The sequence below is a fragment of the Haemaphysalis longicornis genome, unplaced genomic scaffold (assembly GCF_048455015.1).
Source record: "Haemaphysalis longicornis isolate Haplotype H1 unplaced genomic scaffold, Haemaphysalis longicornis Haplotype H1 scaffold_3, whole genome shotgun sequence".
Lineage (NCBI taxonomy): Eukaryota > Metazoa > Arthropoda > Arachnida > Ixodida > Ixodidae > Haemaphysalis > Haemaphysalis longicornis.
This window is the reverse complement of record NW_027526335.1, coordinates 104,700,820-104,726,071: the sequence shown is the minus strand read 5'-3', so window position 1 is coordinate 104,726,071 and position 25,252 is coordinate 104,700,820. Positions and strand designations below refer to the sequence as shown.

The following is a 25,252-nucleotide window of genomic DNA, read 5'->3' as shown; positions in this document are numbered from 1 at the left end:
CGAGGGGCATTGGATTGGATTCGATTGGTTGGCTTGGCTCGGCTTGGCTTGGCTTGGATTGGATTGGATTAAAGTGGATTGTGTTGCGTCATAGCCGCGCCACGTTGCGTCATAGCCGCGGCAGGGGGTTCACGGCACGTTTTACGCGATGGGAGTATCAACCTAACGGAAACAACAACGGAACCCCCTATGCGTCGCATTTACACAGGGGTTCCCGCGAGGGGAGGTGGGAGAAATGTTTCGTTCACTTTGCTTGTTAGGCGCATAAACACAGATAACATGCCATTCAGTACCTGAAAAGTAAAAGTCACGTAGAAGCATGCGCCCAGTTTCACCGTAATCACTTCATCAACAAAAATGCCGATACTATTCCGCAGAAAAAGTACACATCCCACCGATGTACTTAAAGAATGGGAGACACAAACACTATAACGCTCCCGGAAAGGTTGCACCGTGCGATTCATTCGTTCCTCACTTTCTATTTTTGTCTCCTGAACAGCAATGATATCCTGGTTCTTTCCCATGAATAGGCGCGAAAGCTGGTACTGTTTTTTCTTCGAGGCCAGCTGTCATACGCTAATCGTGCTTAGGCGTAAGTTTGCTGTTAAATTTAGCGCCATCAGGAAGAAATGAATAACATGATGCTTACACTTTGTATCAACGGGTCAACGAGAGTCTCACAGTTTCTTGGGGCCAAGGGCGCCGTTTCAACCAGAGGCATCTTTGTAAACATGGACGACACGACCACTCGGTACTGTCCGCACGATCCACGTATCTACGGCGGTGATTTGTCACTAGCTTTCCGATCCTTCTGATTGTTAGGCTTTAGCTTCAAGGTTGCTCGGTGTAACACGGCTGTCTTTGGCGGCGGTAACCTTAGCGGCGGTTCACCCGTTGCAATTGCCTCCACTTCCTCTTCATTGCCGTCGCCGCTTTGTCGTGGCCGTTTTGCAAGCACAGCACCGGAGGAGTTGTCTTCAACAGCTTCTGACACCTCCATCTCCCCGGCAATGCCATCAGATACCTTGCTGACTTCCTCATTTGCAGCAGAAGATACAGCAGAGGGTAACCCTTCGTCATCCGGTGCGGTCGCGTCACTTTGTGCGATATCTTCTTTAGCCTCAGAGGGAGCAGTTGGCTCAGGTTCTAACGAGGGCCCAGCAGCTCCGCTCGCGGCCTCCTCTGCGTCAGCCTCATCCATGAGGTGTCCGGACTTGTCCGCGACCCCAGTAGGACCAGCAACTGGGGCGTACGTCTTGACGCATTCGTTGTCTGGATGTCCGAAGCGCCGACAATGTGAGCAACGCGGGACGCGGCAATCGCGCCTGTGGCAACGCAGGCAAAGCGGCGCCCTGCCCGGAACCACCACAAGCGTCAATTCCCCGCCCACACGTAGCTGGTGCGGTAAATCGTCCGGCATGACGCCAGCCTTTAGTAGAATAGTCGCATGCCACGTCAATGAGCCCTTTTCAACGCAACGTGGCCCCCGCCAACGCTCTCTAGAGACGTCGGTCATCCTTTAATACCGAGCAAACGCCGAACGCACTTCGTCATCCGGGACGCCGTGCAGAAACCAGTGCAGCTTCAGACGAAGGTCCTTATTATTCGGATCAATGACGAGGCACTTTCTCTCCTTCACCTTCACGTCTCCGACGGCCGGCATCTTCTTCACAGCGTCCGCGCTGCTGAAGGTGACGTGACGGCCCACACGTGATTCATTTGGTACGCCCCCCGAGCAATAACTTCTGGGAGCAGCGGCAAACGCGTGAGCGCGTCTCGAAAATCTTCTACACGGTAGGGCCTGGCACGCATATCACCGTGTAAAAAGGCTCTGTTAGTCACATATTTTCCTGATGGCAGTTGTGGAAGACTCACTTGATAATCTTGGGGCCCAATTCTCTAAAACGACGGGGCGTCGCTTTGAAACGACGGGGTAGCGCCATGCAAATGCATGTGTTCTGGGGTTGGGGCCGTCGCTTTAACAAAGCAGCGCAAGGAGCGTGGGCCGCAGAACAGCACTGTGGCAAGGGCGCGAAGCGACACCCACTGCCCCCCATAGTTTCACTTCCCGGTTTCACTTCACTTCACTTCATAGTTTCACTTCCCCATAGTTTCACTTCATAGTCCCGGCTGCGTACTTTGCCGGTCATTACAGTTGCGAGCCCGCAAGAGTCGCTTGACTGTCCTTTTACCCTAGCAGGACTACAGATCGCCATCATGCAAGGAAAACCCCGCTCGGCACCAGGACATGATGGGGTTACATGGAAAGAGCTCCGGAACCTACCCACCATTGGTCACGAAGCCCTTCTTTCGCTCATCAATCAATCCTGGACAACCGGTATCGTTTCGGACCTTCTGAAGACAACTATTCTACACCCAATTCCTAAGCCAGGTAAAGATTCCAGCAAGATTGAAAACCTCAGACCAATATCCCTTACACCAACAATCTGCAAGTTGACTGAACGTATGATTCACAACCGGCTGCAATTCCACCTTGAAAATACTTCTTGGTTTCATCCTGCCCAAACGGGATTTCGACCCAACCTCGGCACCCAAGATTATCTTTGGCTTCTCCGACGCGTGCTGAATCGCAAATCCCGCAAGCATTGTCCGGACTACTTGTTAGCCCTGGACATGCGCAAGGCATTTGATAATGTAAATCAAGAAGGTATTCTACGCGAACTAGCGCTTGCCTTCCCCAGCCAGAAAGCACAGAACTGGATTAGGAATTTCCTCGAACACAGGCCGATTCGCCTCAACCACAAAGGCTATCAAACCTGGTCACCCTCAACATTCTATTTGGATAGAGGAGTCCCCCAAGGATCTATTCTCGGACCTATCCTCTTCAACCTCGCCATGAATCGAATCGCAAGAACACTTGAACAAGACACATCCGCACGTTTCGCGATCTACGCGGACGACATTGTTGTCTGGACGGAAGCTGCCGATTATCCTGACCACATGATCATGCAAGCGGAGCTTCAATCGGCTGTACTCAGCCTAGAAAAATCCCTTTCTGACTTCAGTCTTCACCTATCTGCACAAAAGACTGAATTTCTCAGTGTGGATGGCCGTACCGCAACAAATCCAGCATTCCAGATACCATTGCAGATAGGTGACTCCACCATTCAGTCCAAAAATGGGACAATCCGTTTACTCGGAATACAAGTAGGTAGCTGCAATAGTCCAAACGCGTGGATACGGCAACTTCGTTCCACATGGCGCCCTACACTCCACCTCATTACTCGGATGTCCAACAAATACGGAGGAGTGACCCAACGGACCTGCCTCACACTCGGCAGAGCAATAGGCCTCGGTAGACTGACGTACGGGTTCCCTGCATATGAATTTAGCACTCGTCACGTCAAGGATATCCAGATACTGTACAGGTCTCTCGTTCGGGCTGTTACGGGCCTTCCTCGTCACACCCCAATAACTACCCTTGAACAAGCCCTGCCTTTACCTCCGCTTAATATATTGATCGAAGAAACGCAAGCACGGCACCGACATAGTCTTGAACTCACTCATCAGGGCTATAAGCTACAGAAATGGGACCAACTCGATAGCAAGTCGGATTTGGACACGCTTCCGTCTCTGCTTCCCCCCTGGGAAAGGCCAGCGGTTGGAATTATAAGAAAGCGGCCGATTCCACGCATTCGACATGAGGCCCGTGAACAGCTTATCAGCAAACTGAGCGCAGAACGCTTGCAAGATGAGTTGGACATCTTCACAGATGCTGCCGTAATGGGTAATGAGGCGGGAGTAGCATGGCGATGCCCAGACCTTCCGCTTCTCAATGGATCAAATCGTGTATTTAATCATTTCGGGCTAGTGGAAGAAGCGGAATTGCTTGGTATCTTCGGCGCCCTTCGAAGACTTCAGGAGCAGGAACCCCAACTCACTGCTCATAGTACCACTCGCTTTAGGATCATCACCGACTCCCACGTGGCCCTTCAAGAACTGAACAAGTCGTACAGTCGCAATGGCGTTGCTAATCAGATTCTTTCACTAATTAAAACGCTACAGAAGAAAAACTTGGAAATTAGATTGGCTTGGACACCTGGCCATTCCACCAGTGCTGTTGGGAATCAGGAGGCACACGACGCTGCCCGGGAGAGTCTTCAGTCTCTTTCACCTCCCACTGACCCACACTCGCACGAAGAGCAACCCTCCAATACCTGGCACCAACAGCGTCGCCAACTGCACACTGAGAGCCGTAGGCGACTACACGATGCGTCTCCGCCTGGCTTCTTATCCCTCATAAGCGGACTGTCAAGATCGGCTGAAATTTTCGCAAACAAAGCCCACGCGAACGTGGCCTACACACCGGACATTCTTAGGAAATGGCACTTTCCAAACGTCACTTGGTCGGCCTTCTGCCCGTTTTGTGACACGGACACCATTCCGAACTTGTGTCACCTAATCTGGAGGTGTCCTGCCTTCCCCAAAGGACGTGATACACTGATCCAGAAATTCACCCCGCCATCTTCAGAGCAAGATCACCTCGACCTACTTAGATCGGACCCTCCGCGCTTGAGTGTGTGGCGAACTACGCGATTGTGAGTGGCCTGTTCAAGGGAGTGTGATGCGGGTTTCTAATCTGTGTTCCCGGACACAGATGTGAAAGGAGCTAGGGCTATAGCCATGACTTGAACATTGATCTTTTAACTGTAAACTTTTTTTTTCTCCTGACCCAATCCCCAACCAGGGCCTACGGCCTCCTGCTCAATAAAGCCATTCATTCATTCACTTCCCCTTCCCCTCTGCAGTGATGTAGTTAAGGCACCCTATACTTGGGTATTACGAATATTTGAACAAAAAAAAAGCGCACTTCGTCGGCCGTGAATCGAACCCGGGCCACCCGCGTGGCAGGCGAGTATTCTACCACTGAACCACCGACCCCGACGATAGAGCGGCGAAAACCGGTGCCTCGCATTGCCCGTTCCACAACTTCCGTCTGTAACTAGGTCACCGGTCTTCTCAGCACCGTTGAAACGCTCTTACACGGAAGATGTTCAGTCGGCACGCTGCACAGGAAAGTTTTTAGAAACTCAGGTCTGCTAACGCGCTTTGAATGTGAAATCAGCGATCAGCAAATACTTCCTTACAGCTACATCATGTTTGGGTAGCCGGAAAGCAGTGACCTTTTACTAAAGAAACAAAAAAAATCAAGCAATCGCCATTACGCAGCTCTAGGTACGCTTACAATCCAGTAATGCTGCGGGCGTCTAGTTTGGCCGGTAGTGTTAATTTCTTGATTTAGAGGGCAGCGTCAGCTTGACTCACACAATTGCGTCTCAATTTCGGGATGCACCTTGCATGGCATCATTCTTAGTACTTGCCACTAAAGCAATGCTTTCCTGCTTCTGGCTTACCTGAGTACGCGGAATGATGAGAAAGGTCAAAATAACACCAATGAGGGCTTACTGCAGCCATTCCGTTGCCCATGACAAATTGCAAGATATCAGTAAGAATTTTACAACAGGGACATATCGGTACACTTCTTGAACAGAGGAATGAACACACCTCTTTCAAGAGAGGCGATACCGTGCCATCCAGAGCGGGAAGAGAATGCGCGTGTGCGAGCGCGTGCTTGCGCTTTCAAGTTTAGGAAGGCTCCTGGCTACATTCGGTGTTGACACGAATTATTCCGAAACCTTTGTCACTGCGAACGCTTAGATACTTCTTTCTGCTCTCTTGTAAATTTAAAATGCAAGTTGCCAACTAAAGTTCTGTTAATTAGGCGCTGCGGTAAGGACATGTTCTTCATATACGCCTCGAGCTTCGCGATCGCTGTGCCGCCTGCCGCCACTTCTCCGCGGCGTTGGCGGGATTTGCGCTGTGTGACTGATAGGGGCTCGTGCAGTGTTTTGGTTCTATTTCGCTTCTTTTCGCCTTTCCGCGCCCCAAAAACTTGTTATGGTGACGGCTATAGGCAAAGAGTACGTTTAGGTCACTTAAAAAGCAGCTGCGTCTTCGTAGAGTACGCGATCGCCTGCAAGAGCTACCCGGGGACGCGGTTCTGCGCGCTTCGTCGCCGCTCTTCCGGGCGTCGGCGACGGCAGCAACATATCACCCATGTCACCCATGTCACCTCCAAAACATCAGGCACAAATGAATTCTACTGACGCCTCGTTTAGACCTAGTGGCACAATGAGAGGTTGGCTTCATTTTGCAGCGTGGACAATGAAGCGGCTTCGTTTCGCATATATACGCCGCAGAAAAATATGTTTCGGGGATGTGATTACCCAACCCCGGACAATAACTTATGCCTTTTATAGGAATATAAATCATGCGAAAATGTAAAGTATATTCCAAGCCTGTGCGTCGTTAAATATGTGCCCTCACATGCCATATAGCAAGAACCAAGGAAATGAAATAACAGAAAAATAAATGCTGTGCCAATGCGGAATTTAGAAACATAATAGCTCTAACGGAAATGAAAAAAAAAAAAACAGTGCAGCTTCTGGCATGCTAAAGACGTTCGTCTAAACTTAAGCCCGGTAGGTCTCACTAGACCAACTATACGCGAAATGCACTGCTATTTCGCGAGAAATCGGTGGAAGGGGGGGGGGGGGGGGACGCCGTGTACAAATGCGGAGCGGAATCAAGCAGTGAACGTTTTAGTAATCCCACAAATAAATCTCGCGTTCACTTTTCTTTTGTTTTTCTACTTCAACGAAGAGCTGATCGTACGGCGCACGCATTTTTGGGAGTATACAGGGTAGGCTGTTCAACAAGTGATGAAATGTATCATTGGAAGAGTGTGGTATGTGATAAGGCCCTCTGATTTCAGTTTCTGGTTTATTCTGCAGGCTCCCTCTGCCATATGACGATATTTCGAAGAAGCATTTAGTCGCGGACGCGGATTATATTGTAAGCCCGTCTCCACGCTGCTCGCATAGGATATATGCAGCAGATGAAGGTCTGCGGGCGCGCACCTCACGAGAAGACGACTCTGTCGTGTGCTGATCCCCGAGTATAATTATGCATTGTCCATCGTACTTTTGTTGAATATTCCCGAAATTAACACAGACTGGCTTGTAAATGGTGGTGATCAATATCTGAGGTATAATATTGGTAAACGTAACTGGTGTGCTGTCAGGTATGAGTGCTCCGCTGATTATGTAAGCGCGAAAAACCGATTGAAATCGTAGTGTATAGCCGTAGCATGAACATCTGAGGAACCGATGGTTACGGAGACACGGCTAGTAAATTCAGGTCAGTGTAACCACAATCGGCTCCATCAAACGCCGGTTCCGCGACGCTGGCCTGTGGCACACACCTGGCGCTTATACAGACCGAAAATACCACACTAAGATCGCGTCGAAAACAGTTACACTCTCGTAAACACACCCCATTTGCGAACAGAGTGACTGCTCCACACAAACATGAATTTCAAACGCCCACAAACGGTAAATATCAGTCGTGAACGCGCCGCAAAAGCAGCGGCGGCACTGGGGAGCGGGGCGCGGACTCCCGCGCCTGCTTTCGAAACGGGCCGCTAGGGGGATTTCAGTGGCGCCCCTACAGGCCGCGCTCGGGGCGTATACTACAAAAGGCGAAAGCATGGAGAACAGTGCTTTCCACATACCTCTCGTCCACTTCGACTACATTGTTTGGGTCTTATCTGATCGCTTGCGCGTTGTTCGCCTAAAACCAGCCCCCCATCGATATACTGTGTGGTTTCATTACCACTGTAAGTTGGGAAAGCTGAAAAAAAAATTCTTCAGAACTGCATTCTATAGCCCTATCACAGGATACCTCTAGGATAACAATTTTTTTCACAAACACATGGCATCGGAGTGACAGCAATTCCCTACCCTCACCCCTAACCCCAACCCTATGTATGAGCAGTGGGTGGAGCTGCTGACCAGCTCCGACCTCTCACACTAGCGACGATTGGTGGAGAGGGCAGGATGGCCAGCATAGTCCAAGGCATCCCGGACTAAGGAAGCCTCCCACCGGGCGGGTGCCCTTACATCAGCACCTGGACTCAAATAAAGTTTATTCATCATCATCATCATCACAAACGAGCGACTGCCCAAGATCTATAACCTTGACGCCGAGTGTCTCGTAAATATTAAATCGCGTCATGGCTCGAGCACAGCCGTTGAAGAGAGGCAGCCGGTGCGTGCCATCCAATGTCTGAGGGGCCGGTCAATTTTTTAAGGGGGTCTGTAAACTTTTACTAAAGTCTAATTCCCCAGGAAACACTTGAAAAACAGTTATGATCAATAGAGCAACCAAATGACACCTTTGCATACGGCTACTGGAATTGTGTCTTTATGGATGTTATCGAAACGCATTGAAGCCCTCATCTTTAAAAATGGCGGCGGAAAGAGCTCCATCTACGCAAACAACAGTGTTGGAGTCTCCCAAGGAAGTGCATGGGAATTGACGCGGCAGTCAGCAGTGACTGATCGTTACTTATTCGTTGCTAACGGTCGCTAAAAAAAGCAGAAAGTAGTTCAAGGAGTATGCAACGGCGACCGAGCTACACCAATAGCCTACACCGTTTCAAGCAAAGTCATCCAAAACTGCACTTCTGTGTTCTCCCACGAGGAAAGTGGATACAAAGATATGGCCGAACAGTTAATGCAAAAACAGATTCGCAGATGTACAGATATGTATTGCCACCACAGCCTATTGAAAAAATAAGGCCTCGGCCAACCCACAATGAAGAACGAACAGTAACGGCTAGTCTGACATATTGTGTCCAAGGTTCAGTTCAAGTATTGTATTAGGCGTATATAATCTTTGGGGAGCTTTTGAAGGCGATGCAGTTCGGACTGGTCGGAGGAGGAACAAATGTTTCTTTGTCGAGAGTTGGTGGTGCTGTTTGGGCACCCGCTCGGTGGAGGCGTCCTTCGTCCGGGTGATCGCCACAAGGAGCAAGAAGGGTTAGTTTGTATCCGGCACGTAAAGCTTAGGTGGCGCTTTTTCATTACGAATACTAGTAAAGCCCGTTCTACATGGTGCGTTTTTGGCCTGCGAATTCGGTGGAACTAACTTTCGCGCTTGCGAATTTCGCAATGCCTGGAAATGTCGTCTACATGGCGTGGCGTGCAAACGTCGCAATTTTCGCATTTCAGAGGCACATTGTTTGCAGACAAAATTAAGATTGCCATGAGCAAAGTCTGTTGTGATTTTAAAAAAGTTTAATTTACCTTCTGGGCAAGTTCTTTAAGACGGTTTTCCAGTAAATATGAGTTTATTGGTGGTTTCATGTAGCAATCGTCAATTATTGATTAATATACGCACAAAGCAGAGAATGCAAACACAGCAAGCAACCCGGGGTTCACTTCGGACGGTTTCTTTTTCGGTTCTTCTGTACTTGGGTACTTCCGTACTCCATAGACCGGGCTTTTTTCCACCTTACCAATCAAACGTTCTTTGAAAACGGCACGCGGCATGGTGTTGTGAACGCACGTGTGTTTGTTTTCGTGCGCCCGCGCTAGGGTGGCTCCCGGGCTTCGTTTTGCGGCACGAGCGGCGCCGAATCTGCGAATTTGCAGGGAAAATCGCACCATGTAGAGACCAAGATGAGACCAAAAATGAGACCAAGCGCAATAAAACCAACGAAAGTGTGAACACCAAGTATGACGCTGGCTACCGCCCCTCATAACAAGAGGGCACGCTAAAATGAACCAGAGGGACAGTCGCAATAGCAGAAGGATTGTACCAAAAAACTTCAAAATCCTTCCACTTTGTGAATAAGGTTCACCAGAGGAGCGGGCCGCAGTGAAAGGAGTGCACGTAACAAAACAATTTTGTTTGTGATTTGCGATTGAGCATACTTCCTAGCCAATTAGCTGAATGAAAGTTTGAAGGTCTTGAGCTTAATCGCAGCAGACGAGCATGAAACTGCCCGTTTTCTTTCCGCGTCGTAGGCACCTTACTGTCTCGATAACACACCAACCGAAACCGCTCGACCACGGAGCACAGCAGACAGGTTGCATTGCACCGTGCTACGTCCACGTTTAAATCTCCCACCAGCACAATGGGCATGGCATTGGTGAGGACATGAAGGCCAGATGATCGTGCACGCCCCCCCCCCCCCCTCCACCTTCCCTTCACCCGTGCACGTATAAACCAGCAACCAGTGATGTGCGCATGCTTAGACGTAGTAGAAAAGTTTAAGAAGTTTAATGGAATAGTAGGATTACTGGTCACGATGGAAGAAAGGTATGTGGATGAGGGCAAGATAAAATAAACAAATGCTGGTAGTTTTTAGTTGATTGAATGAATGGGCCAGTTCTTGGAATCCGCAGTTAATGGGCCAGTTCATGGTAAGCGCAATAGAGTGACTTGTTCGTACGGGTTCGGCAGTTCGGTCGATGGAAGACCCACTCAAACAACCCGTGCTAAATGCCTTTTGATTGACTATATACTGCAATTTCATAAAAATGTTGTGCATCAATTTTGTTGTGATCTGGGTGTAGTTGGGGGATTTAAAGGGACACTAAAGGATGGGAACAAGTTGGCCTGTATCGATGTATTACGGGGCCGAGAATCTAAATACCCCGTTCTCACAACTAGCAGTTTAGTTAGGCAGAATATGCCTGAAACCTGAAAACAGCGGACGACGCTCCGCACGCATTTGTTTACTACGGTTTGTGGCGTCACAAAAGTGGTGAACGTCGAGAGCTCATTGGAGAAGCATCAATGGATGTCTTCCTGAAATAAACAGTTTCCAAGTGGTCGGGCACGTGAAATAAAAGTAAAGCTTTTCGTGAGCTTATCGCATCTAAAAAGAACACACTTCAGCTTTTATACACTGCGAGGCAGGCTGCTTCCCTTACTATTCAGTCATCCATCATGCCTTCAGTTCCGTTTTCGAAAAGCAGTGGTGCGCATTTAGCGAAGTCAATAACCTACGACGATGAGCGCCCGAGCATCTGCAAGCAATGTACTCGGCAGGGAGCAGCTAAAGTCTCTTCATTAAAACAAGATGCACTGCAGGTGGTTAGGCAAGCCGCCCGAGCTTCCAATCTCCCGTTCGCCGCGCGCGAAGAAATAGGAGTAGAAGGAGGATGTTGCTATCGGTAGGGCGCGCCCAGTTCAAATATAATCGCTCGTGAAATGAACTTATTGCGAATCGTTAGGTTACCGCTCCACCCGTTCGCCTCGAGTCGCCGTTGATAATCCGTAAAGCGTGCGTCGCTCTGCACTTGTTATGTTCAAGCCAAAGGGAGCGCCCGCAACGCCCGCGTCCTTCCGCACCCCTGCAAAAGGCATACCGCAAGGCTCCGTAATATCACCCTTGCTTTTTAACATCGCCCTACTTTAGCTCCACAGCAACCTGAATGCCATCTTCGGTATCCAGTATGCGCGTTATGCTGATGTCCTCACTATATGGACCACCAGCGGCTCCACTGGCACGCAAAAAGATGCCCTCCAGCAAGCGGCGATGACCGACACCACCGTCGCCTGCCTCCACCCCATAGGCTTAACGTACGGACCAATCAAGTCGGCCCTCCCCGTACTCCGAGCCCGCAACTCACCCCGGACCCACAAGTGACCATCCACGGCACTCCCATACTCCAAGTCATCACCCTTCGGGTAGTAGGCTCTTTTTTTCACTACGGCAGCTTCGGCGCCATTCTTCTCCCACAGCTCCACAAGACGATCACCCAGTTCACGCACCTTATTCGGCACATCCGCGGATCCACCTATACGGCCTCAAAAAATCCGACACCTGCAAACTCGTTCAAGCCCGGGCTCCTTATCAGTCGCCACACATACAGCTTCCCTTTCGTCAACTTCAAGATACAGGAAGCTGACAAGCTGGGCGCTCTGATCCACAAGACCTACAAGTAGCCTTACGCCTCCCTATGTATACACCTCGAAGATACGACTCCCCAAGCTTGGCCTCCACAACACCCTCATTGAAATCTTGGAAGCCCAACGTACTTCCCACCTCCACCGAGTCTCCCTCACAACGGCCGGTAGACGGGTACTTCAGCTCATCGGACGCACGGCCCAAGCCACCCCACACGCGCCCCTACGTATTCCCCTCTCCATACTTCAACGTATCTACGTCCCTCCCGTGCCCAAGCACATGCACCCCTTCTACAACTGGGCCGCCGCAACGCCCGCTTCCGATTCCACGACAAACGCTACAGCACGGATCACAACACCCGCTATACCGATATCGCCTAGCCCTCCACCCACCACATCACCACCATCGCAGTCCTCACCAACGAGAGCCGACTCCCACCGCGGCCTCTTACCGCCACATCCCCACGCTCACCGCCGAGTCCCTCGCCATCGCCCACGCTGCCCTGATCGGCTGCCACCAACCGACTCGCAGCAAGCCGACTTACCGACTCGCAGCAAGCCTGTCGCCTCTACTGAGCCGGACTCGCCCCGCCAGCAGCCATTCACCTCTTTCAACGCCTCCCTGAAGACAATAACCGCTCCATCGCCTCCATTCATCGTCTCCATCCAGGCCACTCCGGCCAGGCAAGGAATGAGGCGGCCCACGCCGCCGCCCCCGCACTGACTACCCAGGCACTTTCTTAGCCTCGCCTCGACCTAGCAACTACCCCACCCTCGATCCAGCAGCCCTGACACCTCTCGACCCCAGGTACAACTCCATGCCCTCCCACTACACCAACTTTCAATGGCGATACCCCCCCCCCCCGCTCTTCCCTCACCGCCCAACAAGCGTACATTCTCCGCCGACTACAGACCGAAACCTAATACAACCACATCATCCTATCTAACATTTCCCCTCCTCACTTCCCCCCCTGACTGCCCACATTGTCACATCCCTGTCAACACCTACCGCCTCGTCTTCTCCTGCCCCCAACATTCCCACCCCGTCTCATCCCCTAAGCAGTGGGAGTCCGAGAGAGAGGGAGAATAGACTTTATTAAGACAAAAATGCTGGCGCGGTTATTCGCCAGATGGAGTGGGGCCCTCTTCAGGGGTTCCATATGCTGTTCAGGCCTCCAGGCCCCTGGCGATCAGTAGAGCCTTGTGCTCCAGGGCAGGGCTTAGCATAAAAGTCTCCCATCGCTCAAGTAAGGTGGTTCTGGTGGGGGAGTGGAGGAGGGACGGTGTTGGAAAAGTCGCACTCCAATTACGTGGCGGAGTGTGCCGAGTCGTTTGCAGAAAGGGCAATCCTTGTCGTATCGCGCGGGGTAGATTTTGTTTTGAAGTAGAGGGTGTGGAAAGGGCCCGGCTTGAATTTGCCGATAGATGCATTGTTTTTCTCGAGTGAGGTAGTGGTGAGGTAAGGGGAAACGTGCCCTCCCCTTCTTGTAGTGTCTGAGTATTTCGCGATAACTAGTGGTGGATCGTTGTGCAGTCTCCTCGACCCGGAGGGCAGCTTCGCAGGCCTGTTGATGTGCAAACTCATTGCCCTCGACTTCGGAGTGCGTTGGGACCCATAGGAGCTCGGTTTTGGGATTTGGAGGGTCTGTCTTTTGGAGAATGCGAGCCACTGTGAGAGACACCCACCATTTTCTGTAGTTGCTGTGTGCTCTCTAGGAGTCGGTGATGATGGTCTTGGTGCCGGGTTGAGTAAGGGCTATCGCTATGGCCACTTCCTCAGCCTCTTCGGAGGAGGGTGTGACGAGGGAAGCGCAGCATATGAGCTTGTCAATTGTCCATGACGGCTATCGTTGCAGATGTAGAGCCGATGGGGAGTGAGGCTAGGGGTGTGTGTAGAGGCTGCCGTCGTTTTTGTCCAGGGGTTTGGCCAGGGATTTCACTCCGCCCTTTCGCCCACCTTTGTTGCGATTGGGGTTGATGTTTTGGGACATTGGTTTACTTTCAAAGATGGTGGCCCAGATAGTGGGTATGGGTCCTTTGTCTTTGTGGTAGGCTACCTGTCATGCGATTTTGGTTGGGACGGCTCGTCAAGCTGGGGTCTGGCTGAGTCAGATTCGTTGGTTGGAGAAATGGGCCTCTGTTCGTGGACGGTATTGCGGTGCGGAGCTGACCAGCTCCGGTGCCTCTTGTCCCGGCTGCACTGCAGGCACCCGGGACAAGAGGCCTCCTGGACTTAAGAGGCTAATCACACCCTTCTACCCCTTCCCTTTAATCTCAATCAACGTTTTACCATCCATCCATCCTCATGTTCCCCCGCAAAGGAGATGTAATAGCGAAAGTCTATGGGCCCCGTAGCAGAAGGGACCGTTGTAGGATATCGTTCTCGCAGTACGCTGAGAACCAGAGAACAGACGGGAAATTGTACGTGGATGCTATGAGGGTAATTTTTTAGAAACTTGTACGGTCTCTGAACACTGCCATCTGAATGAGCGGGCGTGCAGGTGTCATGTAAGTATATGGTGTACCACAAACACAAGAACGTGCAAATTGTTGCTTAGGTGTGAAGAAGGAACTGAATAAGAGCTGCAGAGAATTTTCGTTCATCCAATAAAGTGGCACTAAATTCTTGTTTTCCCTTTAGATCATTCATGAATGTGTACAGAGTAGTGAATAAACATTTCTTGTGCATACAACTACATCTAACACAAGGGCGAAATTGGCTGGTTCATTAAAGCAATCTAAGGAGTGAGATGGCCTTTGAGGTGATTGGATAAAATGCGGGCTCAGGAATTCAGTGTCTTCTTACTTTTCGTCCTACCCTCCTTCCACATTTATCCTATCATTGCTGATTTGGCCTAGCGCACGGGTTTCCTTTGAAAACCTTCCACATCAACAGCATTTTTTTTCGTAGTAGCACTTCGGTTGTGTTTTGCTTGAAGCTCGCTGGTGCTGGTGCTTTAGAGAAATCCTCTTCGGGCGTCCTTCCGATCATCACAACCTCAGCGTCTCTTCCATCTATCGCGGCCCATCCTGAGTTCGGCCAGGAGGGCCAGCAGCGCCAACCCGGCTCCGATGAGTGCCACGTAGATGAGGGCGGAGCGCACGTGACCCAAGCTCAGCGGTTGGAAGCCCTTCCGCCGCTGCGTGCAGCGCCCCCAGTCGGGAAGCATGCGCTCCGTCCACAGGCTCAGCAGCCCCGACTCGCGCATCCAGTCAAGCCTGCAAGGAAAGGAGAAAGTGGCTTTGATACAATGCTCCTATATACGCAAAGATCAAGCTTCTGCGACCTCACTAATTGATTGATTGATTGATTGATTGATTGATTGATTGATTGATTGATTGATTGATTGATTGATTGATTGATTGATTGATTGATTGATTGATTGATTGTAGGGGTTTAACGCGCCGACGCAACGCAGGCGATGAAGCACACCGTAGTGAAGGGCTACGGATAAATTTTGACCACCTGGGGATCTCTAACGTGCGCCGGAATCTCGAACACACGGGCCTTTCCGCTTTTCTCCTCCATCAGAAAAGCAGCCGCCGCGGCCGGGATTCGAACCTGCGTCCTTGGGCTCAGCAGAACAAAAATACAAGTTTGGGTCAGTAAAAGAGAGTCTGCTTTGTACCGATAACAATGCTACCAATCTTGTCTCAAACTTCGAAGATATAATCAAGATACCAAAAAAAAACATGAAACCGCTCGACGCGCTGGCTAGGCCTTGACTGAGCTTGAAGGTAGCTATGGTGTCTGCTCTCGTACCTCGAGTAAAAGAGTTTTCGCTACAAAAAAATGCCGGGTCATCACCACTAACGTTAAAACTGGGGAGGGGCGAAGCATGCAGTGTACAAGTGTATTCTTGGCGCCTTGGCGCTTTTGTCAACGTGGACGAAACCATTTGGGGATAGAGGTATATAGCTTTGCTGTAAAATTCGTGTCTTTGAAGCATGAAGCGTTCTAGCGCGAGGCGTTGGAAAACGAGTGTCCCGGTGTTTTTATAGTCGTTCTAGCGCGAGGCGTAAACGAGTGTCCCGGTATTTTAGTACCGTGACTACATGCGACGAAGGTTACGACGACGACATGAGACGCCAACATCCCGAGCCCCTAAGAGTCTTCACCCCTTAACTTAACTTTTTTGCCCCTTAACCCCTTAACAACGTAACTGCCGCCGTCATCATCGCAAACGAGTGGGCAACTAGCAGCCAGAACGATCATTTCCATTTGCCGCGTTTACATTGTTTCGGCAAAAGCGCTTCGCGGTGGGCTAGCGCAGCGGCGAGATAACGCGTCGAAGCCTGAAGCTATTACTTCGCTGCCACTTCCGAGCGCACCGTGCCGTTTACATGGCTTCGACGCGACAGAAAAGGGAGTTGCTGCGTTTCGGGTCACAGCCATGTAAACGCGGTCATTGTCGTCATTTGTTGACACAGAAGATTGGCCTATAAGCAAAAAGTAAAAACATTGCAGAGCTTTCACTAGTGCTGCAAGGCTGGAGAAACAGCAGAGCTGCAGGGGTCGATCTAGCTTCACCCCACACTGACAGCGGATCCCAAACAAGAGGGAGCGGAAAGTGCAAATCTATGCACGTTCGTGGTACGGCGAGCGGCAATCTAAGACTGTCACCCTCGACACTAACGGCCGCCCAGACGTGGTCGCCACCGACCGAGTCAAGCCCGCTTACGTCGCCTCCCACCGACCCACCCGGGGCTTTCCCGTCTCAACAACCCCGCACCGTAATCCCCAATCTCTACCGACAAAAACTTCATGTGGGCAGCACAACGGCCTCCGGCTCTACAGGGTGGGGAGCCCTGTAGCGACCGGCACGCCGCACGTCCGCCGCGCCGAAGACACGGAAGACGAAGGCGGAAGCTTTTCATGTGGCGCAAGCCCACGTACAAGCATGGATGACGCCGGGCTACTCACGAAGCGCACACTCACGTGCGCTCGGTGAGTGAGTGAAAGTCTTATTAACACAAGGAGGGTCCAGTGGCCGGAACGGGGAGAATGGAAAAGAGGATGGGAGAGGTGGTCACGAGGTGATGTTCATTTGAAGATCCTGGAGAAGAATAGTCAGTTCTTGGATGCACAGATAGGGGCGGTAGATACCGGCTAAACTACTTTTGCGAGGCCACCCTCGAGAGCAAAGCGCCCAAGAGCAACAAGGAAATCGGGGCCGCTGAGTGTCGGTGGGGGGGGGGGGGGTATCTCGGTTGGATTGTGCAGTTCATTCAGAAGGATGGGGCGGAAGGATTGGTAAGAGGAGCAGTGCCAAATAAGGTGGGTCAGATTTGCTATTGTAGCCGTGTTTCAATATGGGCAGTAGGGCGGAGTGAGAGAGAGTGATAAGTTCTTTATTAAAGAAGGAAATGCAAAGAGGTTTGCCAACATGCGTACGTCGACATGCTATAGCGTGTCGCCGTACGCATGTTGACGAATGCATGTCGACGTACGCAGGAAGGGTAACGGGGAAAAGATAGATGAGTAGAGGAAAGGAGGAGAAAAAAAAGAGGTAGGGTCATGTAGAGAGACATGCGATGTGGCGAAGACTATCCGCATAAGGGGGGTTACAAAGTCTCAGCGACGCCAATATCGTCGATGATCGCCCGTCGGGTTATGCAATCGCGTGTAATGTGGGGAGTCAATGCAGCGTTCGCGCGAAATCGGTATTAAAAACTTCGGCAGGACGAAGTGATGGGGTGTTATGCAGGAAACCTACAGGAGTGGGAGCGGCGAGACGGTTGTGCTTAGCCTGGCGAGCGTGATCCAGCTGTTGCCTGAGGGAGAGCGGGCGATCAGGGCTGCCAACCAGTGGAGGGGTTACTTGAAGACTCTCCTGCGCTGCGCCATGCGGAGCCTGGTTGCCGGAACCTTGAGCCATGTGTCCCGGTACCCACGCAACACGTACAGCGGTACCATTGCGAGCAAGCAGACTAATCATATGTTGAATCTGATGACCCAGAGGGTGATTGGAGAACGGTTTCCGGAGCTCACGTTGCGCCATTTGGGAATCAGTCAGAAACCGAATTCTGGTTGGTAATGAGGCAGACGTCTCGTAGGTCAAGTGGTTGAGAGCTGCGAGGATGGCATGTATCTCAGCGACCACTATAGAAGCAGTGGATGCTTGTCGAGCGCATGCGCCGTCTAAACTAGGTAAACCTGGACATCGCCAAGCCAATGTCATGCTGCTAGCAGGCACACTCGCGCCTGTGTAAATGTCTTCTTCGTCAAGGAGTTTAGCCACCAGAGTGCGAGAAACAGCATGATGACGAACTCTGGATCGGGATCTTGGGGCGCTTATGCATTGCCGATTGTCAACCACTAAGCGGCGTTCCCATGGAGGAGGGGGAGGCTGCGGTAGAGCTGGGGGAGCGCCATTTGCGAGTCCCAGGCTGTAAGAGCCTGGGAACGGCGATGTTCGTGCAGTTGTCGAGTTTCCTCGAGGGGCAGTTCGAGTGGGGGTACCGGGGCTGCTTGATTCAGGGCTTCCTTGCGGGTATGGCGCGGAAGCCCGGTAATGGTGCGAAGAACAGCCCGATAAAGAACGTGAAGGTCTCATGTGTACTTTGTAGAGCTTATAGAAAGGAGCCACTGCGCGAAGGTCATGACGGGCGCCTCTAACGCCAACGAACCAAGCTCAAGCTTAAAAAGCTCTGCTGATAAAAATAACATAACTGACGCCGTCTTCGACGCGTGAACAGTAAACCGCGTCGCATTGCTTTCGCTCCATTCCCTATACGCTAATAGTTAATGGCCTGTCAATTTTCATTTCACTCGGATTGAATTTTTTACAGCATGCAATGCGTCTACGTTCTCCCGCGGTGCCTCACCGCTGGCGTGTTTTGTTGAACATGGAGCAAACCTCGTCTACACCTTTTCGAAATCGGCGCCCTCCTGCTTCGAGGCTGACCGCAAACCTCACTGAGAGTGGCTGGAATAGTATCTAGCTTGGTTACCCAGGTACCTTCGCCGATACCTTGGTTACGGTCCGTCCCGTTACCATGACGGTAGTGTCCCGCCATGACAGGGAAAAGCAAGACTCAGGAAAGACAAGACAGATGGCATACACACGTCGTCTTTACGCTCCGTGTGTACGGCTGCGAAGCTGCTGAAACAAAAAGCGTGCGGCTTCCTCCGCAGGAAGCGAAATAGGAACTCCCGGTTACCCGAGATGCCAAAGCGGGGAAGCGCCGACTGCCTCAAGAAGCGAAGCCAGGCTAACGAACGCTGCTGGGTAGTCTGTCCGCACCCTCTTAGCCTCCTTCTGGAAAAAAGAGAGGGCTGCCAATTTTTCGTTAGCTTTTAGGTATCTTCAGCGAGCGATGTTTCGGACCTGACTTGGAAGATGTATTTGCACTGTCACCTCCTTGTTACCGCCATCGTCGTGAACATCGGTTTCGGGAGGTGGTGCGGCCGGAGAAACGCCTGATTAATCCGAAATAGATCCAGCTGAAGGACTCGTTCCTGAAACCAACGCTGCCTTTTCCTTCAGTTGCTTTTGCGGAATCTGAACCGGCGAGCAGTCCCGACGGAAGCAGCGCGTTGGATTAGTCCTCGTGATGTTAGTTCACAAAAGTGAAAACAACGAAACAGCGGCTTCTGCAAATTCCACGCCAATTCCACGCAATATTACCGTAAACTATCGTAAAAAGATCACGCGACCATATAGCCCAAAACCAAAGTCTCTGACGTCTGTCGTATTGTCGCATTACCCGTGATGAATTTCAAGCAGTACAGCCTTTATACGTGGACCTCACGATATATTTGCTGGAGAGTCAGCAAATATTTGTAAATATAATTTTGCTGGAGAGTCACCGGAGTCCTTGGTACCTTTCGTGCTTCGCCTATTCCGTATCACCAGCCCTGAATATCACGCAAGAAGCAACTAGTCACTGGAATAGTTCAGCGCATGTCCACAAAAAAACCGGTGCCGTTCTAAGTCGCGAATGCAGAACGGCGAATGCGCACATATCGGGTTTGTGACGCCAAGTGTGTTGTCAGTAGCGAACGCCAATGAAAAAAAGCTCCCGGTTGAGATGGCAAATGTACGAAACAAATTCCAGAAGCAAGGAATAGAGGCCTAAGTCGTAATCAGGGGGCCATTGCTGCCTTTATTAACATGTTCTGTCACCCATCAGTAAGGCATTAAAAAATAATACTTAACAAATTTTTTGCTGTCTTTCTTTTTTTTTTCAGAAATATCACAGACAAAACCAAAGCTTAGGCGACGCTTCACTGTCCCGCCGTCATAGCTCAGTGGCAGAGCACTGGTCTCGTAAACCAGGGGTCGTGAGTTCGATTCTCACTGGCGGCAACTTTTTTTTTTTTTTTCAGTTTTTTTCTTCGGCAGCTTTGCTGCAGCAGGAAACGGCATGTCAATATTTCAAGATGTGTACGCAGCTACGGCGTTTTATGCGCCCATTCCGTGTCGATATGTTTTCTTTACGTGTGTACCCACTGTACGCGGGTTTTGTCAGCTCCGATTTACGATATACCACATTCCAGTATGCACGTCCTAACTGCGTAGATTTGTAGAGGTGACAATTCTCTGGGTATTTTGGAGTTCACTCAGACAAATTCAACATGACTTTCAGGAACGCTCAAGGTTACACACGAGTTCGCTGGAAGTTTAGTTCTGTCTGCAATGCAAACTTTAACCCTTGTGTTCTATAATATGACGGTTTAGCGGAAGCACAGAGCCTCAGGTCGTCTGTAATCAGCCTCAGAAGAGGAGACAAAAGGCATTGTTCGCGGCCACGGTACGAGTACCGTCGGTGCCGCGCCTGCTGATGCGGCGTTGCTGCAGCTTGACTGACTTCGACAAGGAGTTCGACTGGGTCGCACAAGGTACTTGGTTTCGCATAAATCACGTAAATGTTGTGTCAGCGTTCTGAGAGGGAGCAGCTATGCCGTACAAGAATAGCACTACGCATTCGATCCCAAACAAGTCACTGGTAGCTTCATAAGAATGCGACGATCTGAGAGACAGCGCTAACCTCCCAGCTGCCTGTTTTATGCATATACGTAGGGGAGGGGGGGGGGGGGGAATTGCTGTATGTAGTTTAAACTTTGTGACTCAGAAATCCGACTTCTAGCCTGTGCAGATGACGTTACGAATTCGTTTTTTTGTGAGCGTTATACAGGTTCTTTAAACTACCGAACGTTTATGAACGGCCATCGGGAGTTTGGTTAACTGGGGAAAGAGTCTGAGAACGTGGCACGGGGGATGGCGATCGGCGTCTGACGTTTTTGCCAACATAAGCTGGGTCAGTGCCTCCTATAGAGACACGAATGAGTATGGCAGGGACCGCAAGCTTTACTGGCGCAGTCAAGCAGTAGAGTGGGGGACTCGGGGGAGACTGCCGATACGTGGGGCGGGGCCGATGTTTGGATGTTTGATTCATTGATCAACTCATTGATTGATTGATTGATTGATTGATTGATTGATTGATTGATTGATTGATTTTTATTTGCCCAGATTTCTCGCTTAGCCTTCTTTCAGGAGCGCTTGGTCCCTGGCAGCGGTCGTGGCCATCTGGACGCGTCGTCTGTATACCCGAGTCGGAGCTTAGTAGCTCCGTCTCCCACTGCATAGTTATGTAGAGTAGAGGCTGTCCTGTCTTGCAGTTCCGCCGTGTGTAAATTTCGTTTGTTGGTAAGAATTGTTATACAGGTACTGCGTTGCTCGCACATAAATCTCCCCGGGGCTACACCATGTGTTTTTTGTCTTTATACGGTCATCAAGATAAGAAAGGCGTAGCCGTAGAAACTTGTTCCGGGTGAGTTCATGATGGACTTGGTCTGGCCCACATTTTCGTGCGCCGGCTTATGAGCAGGCTTTGGTTTATACGCAAGACTAGAATGCCATCTTTACCTACAGTGCTCCAAGTTTGGCTCGGTCGTGCGCTTCCGGAGTTCGTTGTGTCAGGTGTCCACAAACTGTATGCAGGGTTATATGAAAGAGTCCTTTTAAATGCATAGCATTTTAGTAACTCACAATGTCACGCGGCGTTCGGCCTAGTCCGCAGCCAGGCCACTACACTATAAAAGAAACAACAGTTTCCGGCGCCCGGATTCGAACCCATGACGCCGCGGGCGGAACGGCAAGTGCCGGGCGCACTACCGATTGAGCCACGCAACCAACACGGATTTCGATGCACCGATAGCGCCTTATATCCTTCACTCATTTATGGTTTGTTTCGAAAGCGCCATAAGTTGTCACGCGCCTCCGCAAGATGGCGACACAGGTTCCGCGATCGAGACTATGATCGAGAGACCCGCCATAAGTTGTCACGCGCCTCCGCAAGATGGCGACACAGGTCCCGCGATCGAGACTATGATCGAGAGACCAGCAGCGCTGGTCGCGTCTCGTGCTGCCGGGACGCCCCGCTGTAGCCCACCGCAAATTTGATGACGTGCAGCGTGTAACAAGAAAACCAACAACCAATACGTAATCCATACGACTTGCCGGCGCACCCCCTCGGAAATGCTGTGCATTTGATCGTGCCCCTCGCGAGGGGGATGTATTTGCGTTCATCGAACAGCAGTGTCGCATGCTGCGGCTCAGTGTTCCTTTGTCGGGATTTGCTGCGGGTTTTATATAACGGCGCTGATATATGTTTGACTCCTGACAAAACCGTCTCATTGGTGAGCAGTAGATGGTGGGCGTCGGCAGAAATGGGGCGTCAGGGAACAACAGAGAACGACAGAGCGTGTGCGGAGACAGGTGACGTCAAGCCGAGCCGGCAGCGGTGGCACAGCGTTCGCGCAGCCGACAGTTGCTCAGGAAGCGGACGTTTTTTCCTTGTTCCTTTCTCTACAGAGCGCCTGCAGTAACGTGCCGCGCAGTTGTCTGCAGAGAGACTTCGGTCTTTGACACGGTGTTAGTGGCGCCAAGTTTAAAAATTAACCTTAGATCCTGCGGGACCCAGTACAAGATGTCATAAAGAACATTAATGGAATTACAGACGGGTTGGCTGCACCACACGCGGAATATCGTACAATAGATAGCATACAATATAGTCCAATACCCACAACGGGCATGTGCTACTATTTGTGTGTGCCACACTTTGCTAGGCAGCAGAGTACACAGACAGGATTCAGAGTACGGACACATTTTTGGGGGGAGCGATTCCTCCAGTGCTTGTTCTCAAAGGAATTCATTTGATTCATCCATTACACGCGTTCCCCGTCCTCAGTAAGGCTTATAATACAGTATCCAGTACACCTGTGTCCAGTACACAGAGGCTACTCTGTGGGTATGCGCTGACAGAAGCAACTGTTGGGTATTGACTGGCTTAGGCCTAACCTTCTGCTCTCAACTTTTTCTGCGTCAACCTTACCTGCATCTTTGCCTATACTGTATACCGACTACTTTTGTCATGCCCGCTAGCGTCGCGTGTTGGTTCCGGTGAGGAAACACTCGTGGGTTCCAGGGCTAACTTGTTTAATTTATTGGCAATGATGTTGCTTACATTTCAAGGCATACGATTTAAAAGTTGCCTACCCTAGTCCGGTTCGGTTGATTGACTCTCGCCTCTAGCGTATCCAACAAACCAAACACTTCAGTTTCACGGCAAAAAAGCACGTCTCCCATAGGGACATCTAACCGAGTGCGGAGGACCCACTAGGCCGCTGGTTTGCCACAACTACAAACAATCGTATGTTTGTAAACAAAAGTCATGTGACCCAACTCTCTTCTCTCAGGAGGGTACTCAATGACCTTTTCTTTGACACTGACACAAGTTTACCAAAACACACCGACGAACAAAAATGAGACAACATAACTCAACGCTCAACAATTGGGTGGTATACGTTGCACCTGTACAAAAGAGAACGCGGGATAATCGTTTCTCCTTGTTAGCGCCTTTTCCCGTTACAAGAACTGACGTCGGAGCATTACAAAGCCCGTTGACGTATTACACACACAGTGGCGGCACACCCTGACGCGGAGCTAATCCAACTTGTCCAGTGTATCTTTGCGCAGCACATCTCCAGACACACTAGCGTGTTTCCATGGTTCATACTTTGATCACTATAGAATGACCTCGCAGCTAGCGTAACTCTACCTACAAGAACGCACCCGTGCCTCACGAGAGCTAATGCGGTAAGTTCCCCAGCCAACTAGAAAGAGACATTCCGACGGTACACTAAAAGAGCGCTTCGCAACAGTACAATATACGTGTTTCTTTCGACGGGTACCGCTTGACGACGATGGACCTCGACGCATGTGCCCTGTGTTAGACATCGCCTCCTGTATTTTACAATGCCAAACGCATCGCCCGCTTCCCAATGGTACTGAGTGGTACACCTGCAGTGCCCATATATCGCAAAGTGGGGTACCGAGCTTAACCGGGATCACCCGACCGTAACTGAACTCGGGAGCGGCTTGTGCCTGGTTGCCACGGCAACGGATGTTTGAGATTGCCGAAGTAACGGCGCTCTTGCTAGCGTTACAAAACTCAGAACCGCGGCGGAGCACGTTTTGCCAACGTTGCCGCTTTCCACCACGCGTCGCCCTAAGAGGAACCGGTCACGTGACTAAAGCACTGGGAAGGCTAGCAATTGAGGGAAAGTGGCCGGGGTAAAAGAAAAGGGCTTGGTTGGCGGCTCGAGGCTCATGCGTTTGGCATTGAAAAAACACATGAGGCGATGGGTTAGACACCTTCATCACCTTCAAGTCGAGTGTTAAGACATGCCAAGCCATGACATACTCATTGCATGTCGGGTTGCGGGTACCGGTTGGCCACGTTAGACATAAAAGCGCGACCTTAGGCCTAACTTCGGGCCTAATCCGCGTTCGCAAAATCCCTTTGCAGCGCATCCACCTTAGGGTATGCGAGTTTGAAATAGACAACATGGGAGGCTTCATGAAATAAGCTTCACAAAACAAATTTCACGAATTTCCCGGGAAACCCGCAAAGACAGACTCAAGTTGAGGAATAATGCGAGTAAGGTATATCGCCGTCATAGCTCAGTGGCAGAGCACTGGTCTCGTAAACCAGGGGTCGTGAGTTCGATTCTCACTGGCCGCATTTTTTTTTTGCATGTCCAGCCTTCTAGCGCTATCTTTTATTGCAGCACCGAACCACACATAACGTAAAAAGCGACGTCAGTAACGTAAGCAGCGTGTTGGATTTCCCGCGTTTACATCATGGCGATACCTTACTTTTGCGTGTGCGCAGGATGGCAGGTGGATATTTATCATCTCAGCTGTAGGATATACCACGTTCGTGTAATCAAGTCCTGGATATATGGAATAGTTGTAATACCAAATCTGGCGATCTCTCAGTGAACTGCACCAGTAAAAATCAGAACGACTTTCATGAAAAGTGCACTTGATGGGAGCACGTTGAAAGCTCACTGTCTTCATAACCCATGAAGTCTATGGTAACGTGTTGAGGCAAAAACCTTAAATGGCCCATTGAGAAAAAAAAAAGAGCGCCGTCCGGCGTCCGTAATAGGAATGCG

The 25,252-nt window shown here is 50.7% G+C and overlaps 3 non-coding genes across 3 annotated transcripts; 2 read left to right on the top strand and 1 right to left on the bottom strand.

Moving 5' to 3' along the window:
• Nucleotides 1-4,831: 4,831 nt before the first annotated feature.
• On the bottom strand, nt 4,832-4,908 carry Trnag-gcc (transfer RNA glycine (anticodon GCC)). Its single transcript has one exon. It is a non-coding gene; the product is annotated as a tRNA-Gly (tRNA).
• Nucleotides 4,909-20,024: 15,116 nt separating this feature from the next.
• Nucleotides 20,025-20,096, top strand: Trnat-cgu (transfer RNA threonine (anticodon CGU)). Its single transcript has one exon. It is a non-coding gene; the product is annotated as a tRNA-Thr (tRNA).
• Nucleotides 20,097-24,744: 4,648 nt separating this feature from the next.
• Nucleotides 24,745-24,816, top strand: Trnat-cgu (transfer RNA threonine (anticodon CGU)). Its single transcript has one exon. It is a non-coding gene; the product is annotated as a tRNA-Thr (tRNA).
• Nucleotides 24,817-25,252: the final 436 nt, after the last annotated feature.